A 14,865-nucleotide genomic window follows, 5' to 3' on the forward strand; every position below is an offset into this window, starting at 1 on the left:
ACAAATCTAATGCTCTAAATTCAAATGACGCATGAGAAGAAAAGATTACCAATTCTGTTGTGCCCACCTGTGTGCTTGTGATTGACAAGGGGAAAAAATGGTCCCTCAGGGATATATTTGCCTCATAATCTCTGGAATCTGTGAATGTTCTGCAAATAATCTGTGTGTACATAGTTATATGTACATGTACATATATACATTAAACTTCCTTGTGACTTTCAGTAAATGAAAACAGTAATTTAGTAAAATTAACACTGTACAGAAAATCAGTTCTAACCTTAGTTCTGTTACAACATTTAAGTAATTCTAACTTTTTTAAATGCAACTTTTCTTTAAATGAAAAAGTATGAATACATAATATCTGAGTATTCCATGAGCCCTAAAATTTCATGATTTTATGAAGAAATTTAATGAAGTACCTGAAGAGAGAGAATAAGTAAAAGTTTAATATAACTATCAACTGAATTTGGAAACAATTCTCATTTACTTTTTGAAGTAAAATCCACATGCCAACAGAAATAAACACAGTTTTATTACTGGTACTTCAAAAAATTGAAATGAGTGCTAATGCATTAGAACTATATTTAACCTCTTTCTTTAATAAACTTAAATTGGTCAAACTTTAACATTTTATATATTTTTGCTTGCACTTTATTGTTGTTGCTGGTGGTTAGTCATTAAGGTGTGTCTGTTTTGTGACCCCATGGACTATAGTTCTCCAGTCTCTTCTGTCCATAGGATTTTCCAGGCAAGAATACTGGAGTAGGTTGTCATTTCCTTCTCCAGGAGATCTTCCTGACCCAGGGAGTGAACTCACATCTCCTGCATTGGCAGGCAGATTCTTTACCACTGAGCCACCAAAGTGAAAGTCGTTCAGTCATGTTTTACTCTTTGCAACCCCATGGACTATACAGTCCATGGAATTCTCCAGGCCAGAATACTGGAGTGGGCAGCTGTTCCCTTCTCCATGGCATCTTCCCAATCCAGGGATCAAATCCAGGTCTCCGATATTACAGGCAGATTCTTTACAGGCTGGGCCACCAGGGAAGCCCTCTGAGCCACCAGGGAATCCCTTATATACTTTATTACACTAAATTAAAAATACCCCTACTCTTAAAGTGAAAGTGTTAATCACTCAGTCATGTCCAACTCTTTGCAACCTCATGGACTATAGCCCACCAGTTTCCTCTGTCCATGGAATTCTCCAGGCAAGAACTCTCGAATGGGTAGCCATTCCCTTCTCCAGGGGGTCTTTCCATTCCAGGGATTGAATCTGTGTCTTCTGGCATTGTGGGCAGATTCTTTACCATCTGGCAGATGTGTCTGCCATTGAATCTGTGCCTCCTGGCATTGTGGACAGATTCTTTACCATTCTTTACCACCAGGGAACCCAACCTTAGAGAACTCAGAATCTAATGGGAAGAACATACAACAAATGGATAGATAATGTGTTAATTTTCTATTGCTGGACACCAGGAACAACACAGCACAGAATTATTACCTTATAGTTCTGAAGGTCAAAAGTCCAAAGTGGGTTTTATTGGACTAAAATTAACTAATCAATTTTTAGGTTTGTAGTAGCTCTTGAGGGAGATAACATGGAAAGTTCTATTTAGACTCAATGCAATAAAAACAGTATGCCAAAGTGAAGGGCTATACTCCTATGCAAGATTAACAACAAAGGTAAGAGAAAATGTTTCTTTGATTCTCATACACTGTTGGGTCATAAACTGGGCCCATACATTAAGAGTAAGGAGAGATTGAAGAAAGAGGCAGGTCTCTCCAGATTGGCAGATGACAGAATTTGATAAGGAAAGGAACTTATTTAGGAGGCTTGTCTTGGACGGCCGCAAGACAGGTTATCTCTGCACCTGTCCACTAGAATCTTAAACATTTATATAGCAATTTTAACTGGGTCCAGTCACATACATAGCCCAGATGGTCTCAACAGCAGCTTACTATGTATATATGTGAATGAATCACTTTATGGCACACCTGAAACTAACACAACATTGTTAATCAACAATACTCCAATATAAATGAAAAGTGAAACAAGCAAACGAACAAACTTATTATCTCAAAGCTATGTCTTTGGGGTAGCTTCTAATGCAGAAAGAGCAAGCAGAAGACACGTTCCAAGGACAGGGGAGCCGGTGAGGAACCTCTGGTTACCCAGATCCAGCTCATGGGTCAAGCAACAGTCACTTCCTCTCAATGACTTCCTCCAACAAAGATAGTAAGGATCTGAAAAGGTCAGAAACTATGGGCTTCAGGAGAGGGTATTTGGAGAAACCTAATACTATGCTGTGTATTCTACCTCTTCTTTTCCCTACACATTCTCCCTCCTCCAAGGAGCAGAGATGTGGGTGCCTGCCTCTCAATTCAGGACCAAGGAAGGGACTTCAACAGAGCAACTTGGAGAGGGTAAGGTATTCTCTGGTGACTCAGACAGTAAAGAATCTGCCTGCAATGCAGGAGACCCGGGTTTGATCCCTGGGTCAGGAAGATCCCCTGGAGAAGGAAATGGTAACCTGCTCTAGTATTCTTCCCTGGAGAAGCCCATAGACAGAGAAGTCTGACTGGCTACAGTCTATGGGGGTCACAAAGAGTCAGACACAACTGAGTGACTAACACTTTTCTTTCACTTTCAAGGTATATACCCTACAGTTTGGGAAAAAACAGCCTGGTATCCAACTTTACCTGGAAAGCTAAAGATCTAGAGATTCCCTAACTGGCTGCACTTTAAGCTAGGAAAGAAGAAGTGGGATAGAAGCAGGCAAAGAAGAGACAGTTACCATAGGTTTAAATGGGAGAACATATTTGCAAATGATATATCAGTAAGACATTAATATCCAAAATACATGAACAGCTCATACAACTCAACGTCAGAAAAAAAATTTTTTTAATATGTTTATTATCCAGCAGTCTAGTGATTAGGATGCTATACTTGCACTGCAGGGAACACAGGTTCAATCCCTGGTCAGGGAACTAAGATCCTGTATGCTGTGTGGTGAAGAATAAAAAAGCCGAAGACCTAAATGGACATTTTTTCAAAGAAGACATTGATGGCCAACAGGCACATGAAAGATGCTCAACATACCTAACCATCAGAGAAAAGCTAATCAAAACTATTATCCAATGAACTGTCACCTCACACCTGCCAGAATGGCTATCATCAAAACAAAAGTTGTTTATAAAAAAGCCCCTATAAAATTTAACTGGAGGAGGACATGGCAACCCACTCCAGTATTCTTGCCTGGAGAATCCCCATGGACAGAGGAGCCTGGCAGGCTACAGTCCACGGGGTCGCAAAGAGTTGGACACAACTAAGAGACTAAGCACAAAGCACATAAAATTTAAAGACGAGATATTTGGGGCTTGCAAAATCCTAGGTGGTTTCACTTCATCAGATCAGATCAGATCAGTCGCTCAGTCGTGTCCGACTCTTTGCGATCCCATGAATCACAGCACGCCAGGCTTCACTGTCCATCACCAACTCCCGGAGTTCACTCAGACTCAAGTCCATCGAGTCAGTGATGCCATCCAGCCATCTTATCCTCTGTTGTCCCCTTCTCCTCCTGCCCTCAATCCCTCCCAGCATCAGAGTCTTTTCCAGTGAGTCAACTCTTCTCATGAGGTGGCCAAAGTACTGGAGTTTCAGCTTCAGCATCATTCCTTCCAAAGAAATTCCAGGGCTGATCTCCTTCAGAATGGACTGATTGGATCTCCTTGCAGTCTATGGGACTCTCAAGAGTCTTCTCCAACACCACAGTTCAAAAGCATCAATTCTTCAGCGCTCAGCCTTCTTCACAGTCCAACTCTCACATCCATACATGACCACAGGAAAAACCATAGCCTTGACTAGACGAACCTTTGTTGGCAAAGTAATGTCTCTGCTTTTGAATATGCTATCTAAGTTGGTCATAACTTTCCTTCCAAGGAGTAAGCGCCTTTCAATTTCATGGCTGCAGTCACCATCTGTAGTGATTTTGGAGCCCAGAAAAATAAAGTCTGACACTGTTTCCACTGTTTCCCCATCTATTTGCCATGGAGTGATGGGACCGGATGCCGTGATCTTTGTTTTCTGAATGTTGAGCTTTAAGCCAACTTTTTCACTCTCCACTTTCACTTTCATCAAGAGGCTTTTGAGTTCCTCTTCACTTTCTGCCATAAGGGTGGTGTCATCTGCATATCTGAGGTTATTCACTTCATAGTACAAAGCAAGTGTTTTAACTCTACATAATAGCCAGTCCCCTTCACCAAACACAGTGTAGAGTAAGAAAAGTAGGAAACAGATGAGATTTACTATAAAATACCATGTGAAAACCTTATATACAATATTATGTTGCAACATTTTTGGATAAAATGGAGGGTGAATATGTGGGAGTGAATATCAGAGACAGAGATTACAGTCAAATTATATGAGATAATAGCAAAACAGTAGAGACCCCTTATATGGATGAATAAGTCAACTCACTCTAAAAATTTTCCAACCAGAATGGTATGGATTTCCTTTGCTGAGGGATGCACTGCAGAAAATTTTTGATAATATATCCAACATCAACTATCCAATACTTGAAAACTTCACCTTCCCATTTCTTTTGCTCAAGAATAATCTGATTTTCTAGCCTAGACTGGATTCCAGTTATTTGTGTATTGCCAACATGTATACTATCATTCCAGTTGGTTTTGTTTTTCATTCTGAGACTCAAAATGACATGTTAGTAGAATGCATTGCTTGAAACTGTAATTTTCTGTTAAAAATATAGAGATACAAAAGTCTTTCTAATAAATCAAATAAATCTCTAAATAATTTTAATTACACTGCTGAAAGAGAGTCACGGAAGCAAAACCAATTCCAACTGCAATTTTGAATCAAATCAACTCCAATCCAATTACAAATTGACACAATCCTAAAAAATCTGAAGATATTTAAATTAGTTTCATGCCACTGAGTTCTGGCTTCCTGACCAAAATTCTGAGACAGGGTGTTGACAGCGTCTCCTATATGCTGAGTGGAAACAGATATTCCTGACTCAGTGATGAAAATTCACAAACTAACAAAAATACTCTTTCTCCACTTCAGATGACTCTTATTGTTTGTAAAATGTTAATTTTGGGTCATTTTAGAAGTTTGGTTAGTTTTTTTAGACAAATTAGAACTGTATTCTTGCAAGTATGAAAGTGGAAAATAGAAACGTGCAATTCTAAAATTTTTATAGGTTATCTAACACTAAGTCCCTATAAAATTTAAAAAGCCCTTATAAAGCCCCTATCTAAGCCCCTATCTAACACATCGTAAAGGAAATCAGTCCTGAATATTCATTGAAAGGACTGATGTTGAAACTGAAGTTCCAATACTTTGGCCACCTGATGCGAAGGACTGACTCATTGGAAAAGACTCTGATGCTGGGAAAGATTGAAGGCAGGAGGAGAAGAGAACGACAGAAGATGAGATGGTTGGATGGCATCACTGACTGGATGGACATGAGTTTGAGCAAGCTCTGGGTATTGGTGATGGACGGAGAAGCCTGGCAAGCTGTAGTCCATGGGGTCTCAAAGGATCAGACATAACTGAAAGACTGGACTGAATTGAACACCAAGCCTCCTCTGTCCAGTGTAGACACAGGAGCTTCTTACTTAGGGGGAATGACTGGTTAGAGAGTAGGAGAAAAAGCTTTTTCTTTTTTTTTTTCTGTTTTTTGTTTTGTTTATTTGTTGCCTTTATCCAGCTGGAAATCTTAAATCAGATACTGTTTTTCTAGGGCTCAGTTGAAAGGATTAGAAACAACATTTTCTGTGTCACCTGCCAATTCTAACATGAAATTTATAGAACAAGGCAGAGAAAATTTGGGGGCTCCCCTGGGGGTGCAGTGGTATAAAATCCCCATGCCAATGTGGGAGATACATGTTCAATCTCTGGTCTGGGAAGATCCCCTGGAGAAGGGAATGGCAATACACTCTAGTATCCTTGCTTGGAAAACCCCATGGACAGATGAGCGGGGTGGGCTATGGTCCACGGAGTTGCAAAGAGTCAGACAAAATTTAGTGACTGAACAAGAAGAAAAAATCTAGGAAAGCTAAGGCAATAATTGGAAATAAATACAATTACAGATATTGTAGTTGGATGATGCAGGAGATTAGGTAGTTTACAGAGATGCTTATATGACTGGGACATTGCAACCATCCTTGGGTGAAAATTATTTTCTGAATGGACAGTCTATATTCTGCTGAGAAGCTCTCAATCCGTTTATCCCTGGAAGCACACAACTCAGGCACTACTCGGCAGAAGCAGGAACTTTGGTCCATGACAACTCTTTTTTTCATCACAGGCTAAGAACTCACCTAACAAGGTTGTCTGGGAAGCATGTGTTGTGTTTCAAGGCATGATTAATCTGCCTCCAGTTGAGAAATTTCTGGTTGCAACATCTTCTGAGCTGTTTCAAACAGATCATGCTCCATTGACAGCTGTCTCTGAAAGAAGCTGAAATCTATCTGAAGCTCCCAGGATTTGAAGACAGATCCCCGGACATTTCAGAGATTGGGTAATGACTGTTTATTTATTTGCAGAGCCTGGATCATGGTATTTCAATGAGACATAGGAAATATTTGGAGGTACAGAACTTTAGTTGTTGGTAAGGAATATCGTATATTGATAGCAAAAGACAGCAAGAATAAAACATGGCCACTCCAAATGGAGAAGATAGATTGCCGTTTTCTAGATATGTTAGGGTGAGTTTTCACTTTCAGAAAGCTGTAGCACTTACAAAGCAGACATTGCTATTTTTGAAACTCAAAGAGAGGTGATATCACAAATCTGTACCTGGAAATGCTAGTGACTGATACTTTTTTAAGAATTTAAGAGATCTTTCCTCTGGGGTGTGTATCTAGAGGTTTGGGAAGTAATATTTAAGTAACATTTTAAAAACTGTTCAGCATTTAAAGCCCTTTATTGTCTCCTTCCAAAGGCCTGAAGCCTGAATACTCTTTCTTATGAGTAGGGTCATCTGCAGGGAAATGTGGGACCAAGTGATTGACAGAAGTCACTGTACTAAGTCATACACCTGCTTCTGGACATTATGAACACCCTTCCAAGAGTTTTTGAAGGTCCTGCCACTTTTTGCTGCTGCTTCATAATGAATAGCCTTGTTGAATGAGTGAAAAAGTGATTTATATTAATGTTGATGTTAAGAGTATATTCTCCTTCAGTCCTCATGGTTACAGACCTGCATTCAAAGCTAGGGAGATGAAGATGAGCCAATTTGATGGACTAGTATCTCCATCCTCCCCCAGACATTGAGAGATTGAATGATTATCCTTTAATTCTATATATCAAAGTCAGCAGGTTGTTTTGTTTGTTTTTACAATATACTTATTCTTTTTTTTAAATTTTATTTTATTTTTAAACTTTACATAATTGTATTAGTTTTGCCAAATATCAAAATGAATCCATCACAGGTATACATGTGCTCCCCATCCTGAACCCTCCTCCCTCCTCCCTCCCCATACCATCCCTCTCGGTCGTCCCAGTGCACTAGCCCCAAGCATCCAGTATCGTGCATTGAACCTGGACTGGCATCTTGTTTCATACATGATATTTTACATGTTTCAATGCCATTCTCCCAAATCTTCCCACCCTCTCCCTCTCCCACAGAGTCCATAAGACTGTTCCATACATCAGCATCACTTTTGCTGTCTCGTACACAGGGTTATTGTTATCATCTTTCTAAATTCCATATATATGCGTTAGTATACTGTATTGGTGTTTTTCCTTTTGGCTTACTTCACTCTTATTCTTTATTTTCTGTTTCTAGAATTAAGAAAGAAGTTCTTTCCAGGTTTTCCTCTTGTTTAAAAATATATATATAATCATTTATCTATCAAATAAATAATCATGACAATACATTTCATACTTCAAGCAGGAAATATGACAATACGGAAGGAGTCATTTTACTCTAATGCGGCTTGCTTTAATAGTTCTTCAGGAAAAAAATATTTCCTCCACACCTCCTCCTTGCTTGGTAGCTCAGCTGGTAAAGAACCCACCTGCAATGCAGGAGGCCCCAGTTCGATTCCTGGGTGAGGAAAATTGCTGGAGAAGGGATAGGCTACTCACTCCAGTATTCTTGGGCTTCCCTGGTAGCTTAGCTGGTAAAGAATCCGCCTGAAATGTGGGAGACCTGGGTTCGATCCCTGGGTTAGGAAGATCCCCTGAAGAAGGGAACAGCTACCCCCTTCAATATTCTGGCCTAGAGAATTCCATGGACATGGGGTCACAAAGAGTCAGACACGACTGAGCAACTTTCACATTTTACTTAACATCTCCTCCTTGGTTATTTATCTTATTATTTTAGATTTTGAGGCATCAAACTTTCAGAGGTTACCTTGCCATGTAGAACAAGTGCTTCATTCTTCATATTGTAGAAGAGCCATGAAAATATATGCTATTTATTTTTCTTTTCTCTTTTGCGTTTGCTCTTCCCATTCACTCTAAAACTCCTTTCTCTCCTGTTGCCTCTGGTGTTGGAGCACAGAGCTATTAGCCTCTCCACCCTATTTAAAGATCTTGTCACAGTTGCCTAGTCCTTCTTCCTTTGACAGAAAGGTTCTTAATCCTCAAGTCTGAAATTTGCAGGCCTAGACATCTGATTGTGCAATGATTTCCTTTCTTTCACTTGTTAATAACCTCATTAGTCTTTCTGAGTCACTAAGTCTTTCCCTCTGTGGGAGGGGGAATTCAAAAACAGAGAACAAATTTAGATCTAGACTGTTTAACTTTGCTCCCGATGTTTGTGTGATCTTATGAGTCACTATACTTTGGGAAGAGATGAGAATATCAGACTTTTGTGAAGGTTGCTGAGATAAAGGCAAAACGGAATCTAACTTTTTGTAAACACAACGGTAGCAAATCCACCTACAATGGCAGGAGACCCAGATTTTATCCCTGGGTGGGGAAGATCCCCTGGAAAAGAGAATGGCTGCCCACTCCAGTATTCTTTCCTGAAGAATTCCATGGACAGAGGAGCCTGGTGGCCTACAGTCCACAGAGTTGTAAAGAGTCGAACATGACTAACACTTTAATCAGTATCAGATTGAAAATGTCAAATAAAAAGGGAAATTGTGTCAGAGGCCAAAATATTTTAATTGACAGACAATGTGCTCAGTTGTTTATGTCATTGACAAAAATCTCATAATAAAGAAAAACTGGGGAACTGTGAAAAGGTTATTACAAGGTGGAAATACTAAAACTTGTGGACTTTGCCCCACACGAAGACTTCTAGAGCCTTTATTCAGAGCTCACTGAATTTAAATTTATAGCTAATTATTTCTAAATATCTTTATTCAGTATAAATACATTATTATTATATTTTATACCATAAATATTCATTATAATAAACATTTTAGTACATTTTAATTGAAAGAATAACTCAAACTAATAAAGTCATTGAGGAAAATACATAACCAAGAACAAATTAGTAGAAGAGGGAATACTTTTAATCCTAGTACTTGAATATAACCATAACCATTTTGCAGTAATCCTTTCAGAATTTGCAAATATCATACTTTTTTGGTTTGTTTATTTGTTTGAGATATTAAAGAAATAAGATTGTAGTTGCTTAAAATTTGGTATTGTTTCTATAGGCCCAAACAACTTTTGCAAAACTCTATAAATGTTAACATATTTTTAGGCTGATATATGAAAAATATTTATTATAATTTTAAGTAGTTACAAAGAATGTATTTAAAGGTAGTTCATAAATATTGCCAGTTTAAATTGAAATTATTATAAAATTATTAAAATATATTCAATAGAATAGTTTTTTGATATCTAAAATTATCCATTAAAATATTTTATTTAATGGATTAAATTTTATCTGCCTTTTATTTTCTTATTGAATTCATGTTTCCATCCTAGTTTTTTTAACAGATGTTTTACATATTTCCATAAATATATATCCTAGTGGCATTTACTTACATGCTTAAAAATTATTTTATTGATCAATGATCCTTTTTCTCTAGGACTGAAAAGTGGATATACATTAAAATTTAAGCTGTTTTCACTAAAGTATAAGGCTGTATATTTCTTTTAATTTTTAAATCATTTATTATTATAACTTTAGTAGAATTCATTTGGTCAAAGGATCATAAATATATTAAAAGTTCAATGAATCATTATTAAGTCTTAAAATCAAATCTTAATAGCAACGACTCTCTTACTGATATGAATGGAACTTTTCCTCTTAATTCATACACCCAGTGAGAATTATTATTTATTCACAGGTGACAAAATTCTTTAATCAATTCTTTTCCATTTATTTGATAAATGTAAGTACTGGAAAACCATGTTTACCTAATACCATTCAACTCTTTTAACTTTTTGAAGCTCCACATCACAAGTCATACTGGTGCATCTACAAAAAATGATTTTTAATGATTTACCTCTTAACAAGTCAAGTAGATCCTTTTTCAATTTTTTGAAAGCAAAGAATTTGCAACTACATGATTTGTGGAGGTTACCTGCTTTTGAAAAAGGATTGATACTTTATTGAACTCTCCCTTTCCTAATACCAGTGTCAATGCTGTAAAGTTAGGGGCCCCACTATCCTTCGTTAGAGGCCCCATTTTTTTTTACAATCTCAGATAATTTATCATAGTTAAGAATTCAAGAGAGGACAGTTATGCATTTCCTTTGTAACATTAAAAAATGAGAATCTCATTGAAGTTAGAAATCTCAGGCCATATCAATTTGAGGAGAGAATATATATGTGAGTGAAAGATCTAGAATTTGATTTTTTTTTAACTATTTAATTGTCTATGTATCTGCTGGAAAGTCCTTGCATACCTTAGCATAAAGACTATAATCTTTCCTCCCAACAGTAATTTTTTCCCATTTAACATAACATTCCATGTGTGTTTTCTCATTATTATGGAGCCCTTATACACATTTTATAGCAGTTTTCCTGGGGGCTCAGACAGTAAGCAATCCATCTGCAATGGGGGAGACCCAGTTTTGATCCCTGGGTGGAGAAGATGCCCTGGAGAAAGAAATGGCTACCCACTCCAGGTTTCTTGCCTGGAGAATTCCATGGACAGAGGAGCGAGGTGGGCTACATACAGTCCATGGTGTCGCAAAGAATAAGACACTGAGCGACTAACACTTTTACTTTCATATACATTTTAATGGCTAGATCTATAAAATTTCACTAGTATTAAAGTTTAAGCTTCGCTTTATAATTTAAATGTTTTTCATTTTTTAAGATAAATAACAAGCATAAAAGCAATTTTGTAAACAGAAATCTCCCCTGCATTCAAATTTGAGAATTGTCCTCTTAGTATAAATTTATAGAGCAGAAGCTCTGGATATAAGATAAGAATTTTCTTTAAAATTCCATAAATATAACAATACAGATTTTAATTTTTTCTCCAAATTTTAATAATTTATTTCTCAAATATTAAATAGGATATTTACCAGTGTAATCATTGGGTCTGAAATTTGTTTTTTCAAAACAGATTTAATTTCTTTAATAGATATAGGGCTAGTCAAATGTTCTATTTCTGCCTGAAACAGCTTTCCTTTGATTAGTCTTGCTATTGCTTATCAATTTTATTGATCTTGCCAAATTATTGATCCATCTCTTGTGGCCTAGGCCTACAGCCATTTGAATTTTGGTTCCTGGCCAGAGATTAAAGTCAGGTGGCAGCAGTGAGAGGCCTGAATAATAGCCACTAGACCATCAGGGACCAGTGACCAGTGACAAGGCCCTGGCCCGTATGGCTTTGCAGAAATGAATTCCCACAAAGATTGAAAGTAGTGAAACAAGTGGAGTGTTTATTAGGGGAAAAAGATTTCGTGTGGATAGGCACAGAGGCAGGCTCAGAGAGAGAATCACATCCTCATGGTGCTTAAATCACTTATATGGGCATTTCTTTCCAATGTCCTTTGGTCAATCATTTTGCTTTGCCTGGTTCTGAGTCTGTATTTGGTATATCTCAGGATCCTCCTGTGTGCTCGCACACCTTTCAGCCAGGACGGATCTAGCAAAGAGATTTATGAGTAGCTTGGCATCACTCCCCTTTTGACTTCCAAGGAGCAGACAGGTTGGGAAGGTCTCCTTGGCTTTGAGAATGACAAATATGTGGTCTCTTATCTTTTATCTGGGCAGGGTTTAGCCTCCTCTCTCTCTCCTGCTATCTTCATTTTGGAGTATCGGTCCACAGGGAAGGAACTCCAGCTGCTCATCCTGGAGGACTATCTGTCTCATGCTTTATGACCAGCTCTGACTTTGTTAATTTTCTCTAATACTCTCTTCTTTATTTTATTGATAATTGCTTTTTCCCTGCCTACTCACTTTTTGTGTGTCTGTGTGTGCCTGTGTGCTCAGTTGTGTTAGACTCCTTGCAACTTTCAACAACCAGCCTCCTCTGTCGATGGAATTTTCCAGGCAAGAATACTTGAGTGGGTTGCTATTTCCTACTCCAAGAGTTTTCCCTGACTCGGATGGAAACTGCACCTCCTAAGTTTCCTATATTGGCAGGCGGATTCTTTACTGATGCGTCACTTTGGGCTTAATATAACTTTCTTTTTCTACTTAATAAAGTAAAAGTTTGGATTACTGATTATAAACCTTTCTTTTTCCTAATAAAGTTAAATATCTATAAATAACTTTCTAAGTACCACTTTGGCAGCATTCCTGGTTTTGATTAGTAGTGTTTTAATTACCCATCAATTATACATTTTTCCTAATTTTCCTTTTTAATTTTTCAGCTGTGTGGTCTTTAGACCTGTTTTGCAAGTGTCAATTAGATCAATTTAGCTATAGTATCATTCAGATTTTCTGTATCATTACTGATGTTCTGTCTACTTTTTCTATCAAATACTGAAAGACAAATGTTGAAATCTACAACTACAAAGCTGAATTCCCTTTGGTTCCATTAGGTTTTTTTCTTTTGCATTCCTAAGTTCTGTTATTAGGTTTTTGTTGTTTAGTCACACTTTGGTATCCAACTCTTGCAACCCCGTGAAGTCTAGTCCATCAGACTCCTCTGTCCGTGGGATTTCCCAGGCAAGAATACCGCAGTGGGTTGCCATTTCCTTCTCCAGGGCATCTTCTGTACCCAGGGATTGAAACCACTTCTCCCCCCAATGCAAATCTCCTGCATTGCAGGCAGATTTTTTATGGCTGAGTCATCAAGGAAGATCTCTATTATTAAGTACCTCCGCATCTAGGGTTGTTTTGTTGTTCTGATGAACTGGCTTTTGTCTTCCAGGTTAATAAACACTATAAGCATTCTTCTTTATCTCAAACAATACTCTTTGTTTGAGTATTGAAAGTATGCTTTGTCTTATATCATTATACCCATGTACCCATGCCAGCTTTCATATGCTTACCCCTACATGGCATACTCCTTTATTTATTTTAATTTTAACCTATTTTTCTGTATATTTAAAGTGTGTCTCTTGTGCAAAGCTTGTAGCTGGGCTTTGCTTTTCTATTCAGCCTGACAAGTTCTGTCTTTTAATTAGAATATTCTGTGCATTAACATTTAATATAATTTTTGGTACATTTGGGTTTGTATGCCATCTTTTCCATTTGTTTTCCATTATCATTTCTTTTTCTCTCTCTCTGTTTCTCTCTGTGTGTGTCTCTCTCTCTTTCCTCCTACTTTCTTTCAGTTCCTGTTTATCTATTTATCCCTTTTCTGCCTTCTTCTAAGATGATCAAAGATTTTTTAGCATTCTGTTTTGATTCTTCTATTGGCTTTGTAAAATATACCTGCTTCTGAGTAGTATTAATAATACTCTACCCTGCTGCCTCATATCTGAAAATAATTGACTTCTATCTATCTATGAGACAACTAGTCTTGTATGGGTTACTGCAGCATGATAGGATAAGTTCAAGTCTTTCATTATGATTTCTTGAATGGAAATTTGGCGTGAAAAAATGAATTTTATACAAATCAATCTGTCAGCAAAATACATAATGATTTGAGTCATAAAGACTAATGAAAGCCCAACCAGGACCCCAGTAAAATGATACAGGTATTTGAAATGAAGCTGTGGGCTAGAGAGGTAGTAGAAGTAACTGAAAATAGTTTTGAGAGAATAATAGCAAAAATGAAAATCTGAGCAAAGTTTTGAAGGAGAGTTTTTAAAAGTTTGAAGGAAGAACATTATTATTTAGTTAAAGATTTGGAGATAGGGTTTGAAGAAGCCATAGAATATAAGAAAATGTCTAAGATCCCAGCTTTCAGGATGAAGGGGGAAAAGAGTCTAAAACTGAGGGGACAAAAGAGGAATTGAGAAAGAAAAAAAAGAGGGTGATTTTATTTGGAAACATGCTGGATTAAAGGTTTAAAAAAGAAAAAGTGGATACATCCTGAACACTCAAGGAAATATGGAATTAGAGCTCAGATGAGTGGTCAGGGTAGGTTGTATGGATTTGATTTCTTTCTCACTTAGAATACATGAAAGCACATGGTTAGGGAGGGAATGCGTATGGGACAAGGAAGAGTGAGCAGCGGACAGAATACATGATGCCATTGAATCAGGGGGAACAGGGACAAACAGTGGATGTGGCTAAAGAATGATGGAGCTGGAAATTAGGACACCAGTAGTGAAATTAAAAGACGCTTACTCCTTGGAAGGAAAGTTATCACCAACCTAGATAGTATCTTCAAAAGCAGAGACATTACTTTGCCAAGAAAGGTCTGTCTAGTCAAGGCTATGGTTTTTCCAGTGGTCATGTATGGATGTGAGAGTTGGACTGTGAAGAAGGCTGAGTGCTGAAGAATGGATGCTTTTGAGCTGTGGTGTTGGAGAAGACTCTTGAGAGTCCCTTGGACTGCAAGGAGATCCAACCAGTC

The 14,865-nt window shown here is 37.6% G+C and overlaps 1 protein-coding gene across 1 annotated transcript in view; it reads left to right on the forward strand.

Moving 5' to 3' along the window:
• The first annotated feature begins 6,473 nt into the window (after window positions 1-6,473).
• The window catches only part of LIPK (lipase, family member K), a 41,232-nt gene continuing 32,840 nt past the window's right edge, over window positions 6,474-14,865 (forward strand). Inside the window, exon 1 of the mRNA XM_010838489.1 lies at window positions 6,474-6,545. The gene's annotated coding sequence lies outside the window, so the exon portion shown is untranslated. The remainder of the gene's footprint in view (window positions 6,546-14,865) is intronic.

The sequence above is a fragment of the Bison bison genome, unplaced genomic scaffold, assembly GCF_000754665.1.
Source record: "Bison bison bison isolate TAMUID 2011002044 unplaced genomic scaffold, Bison_UMD1.0 scf7180017864097, whole genome shotgun sequence".
NCBI classification, from domain to species: Eukaryota; Metazoa; Chordata; class Mammalia; order Artiodactyla; family Bovidae; genus Bison; species Bison bison.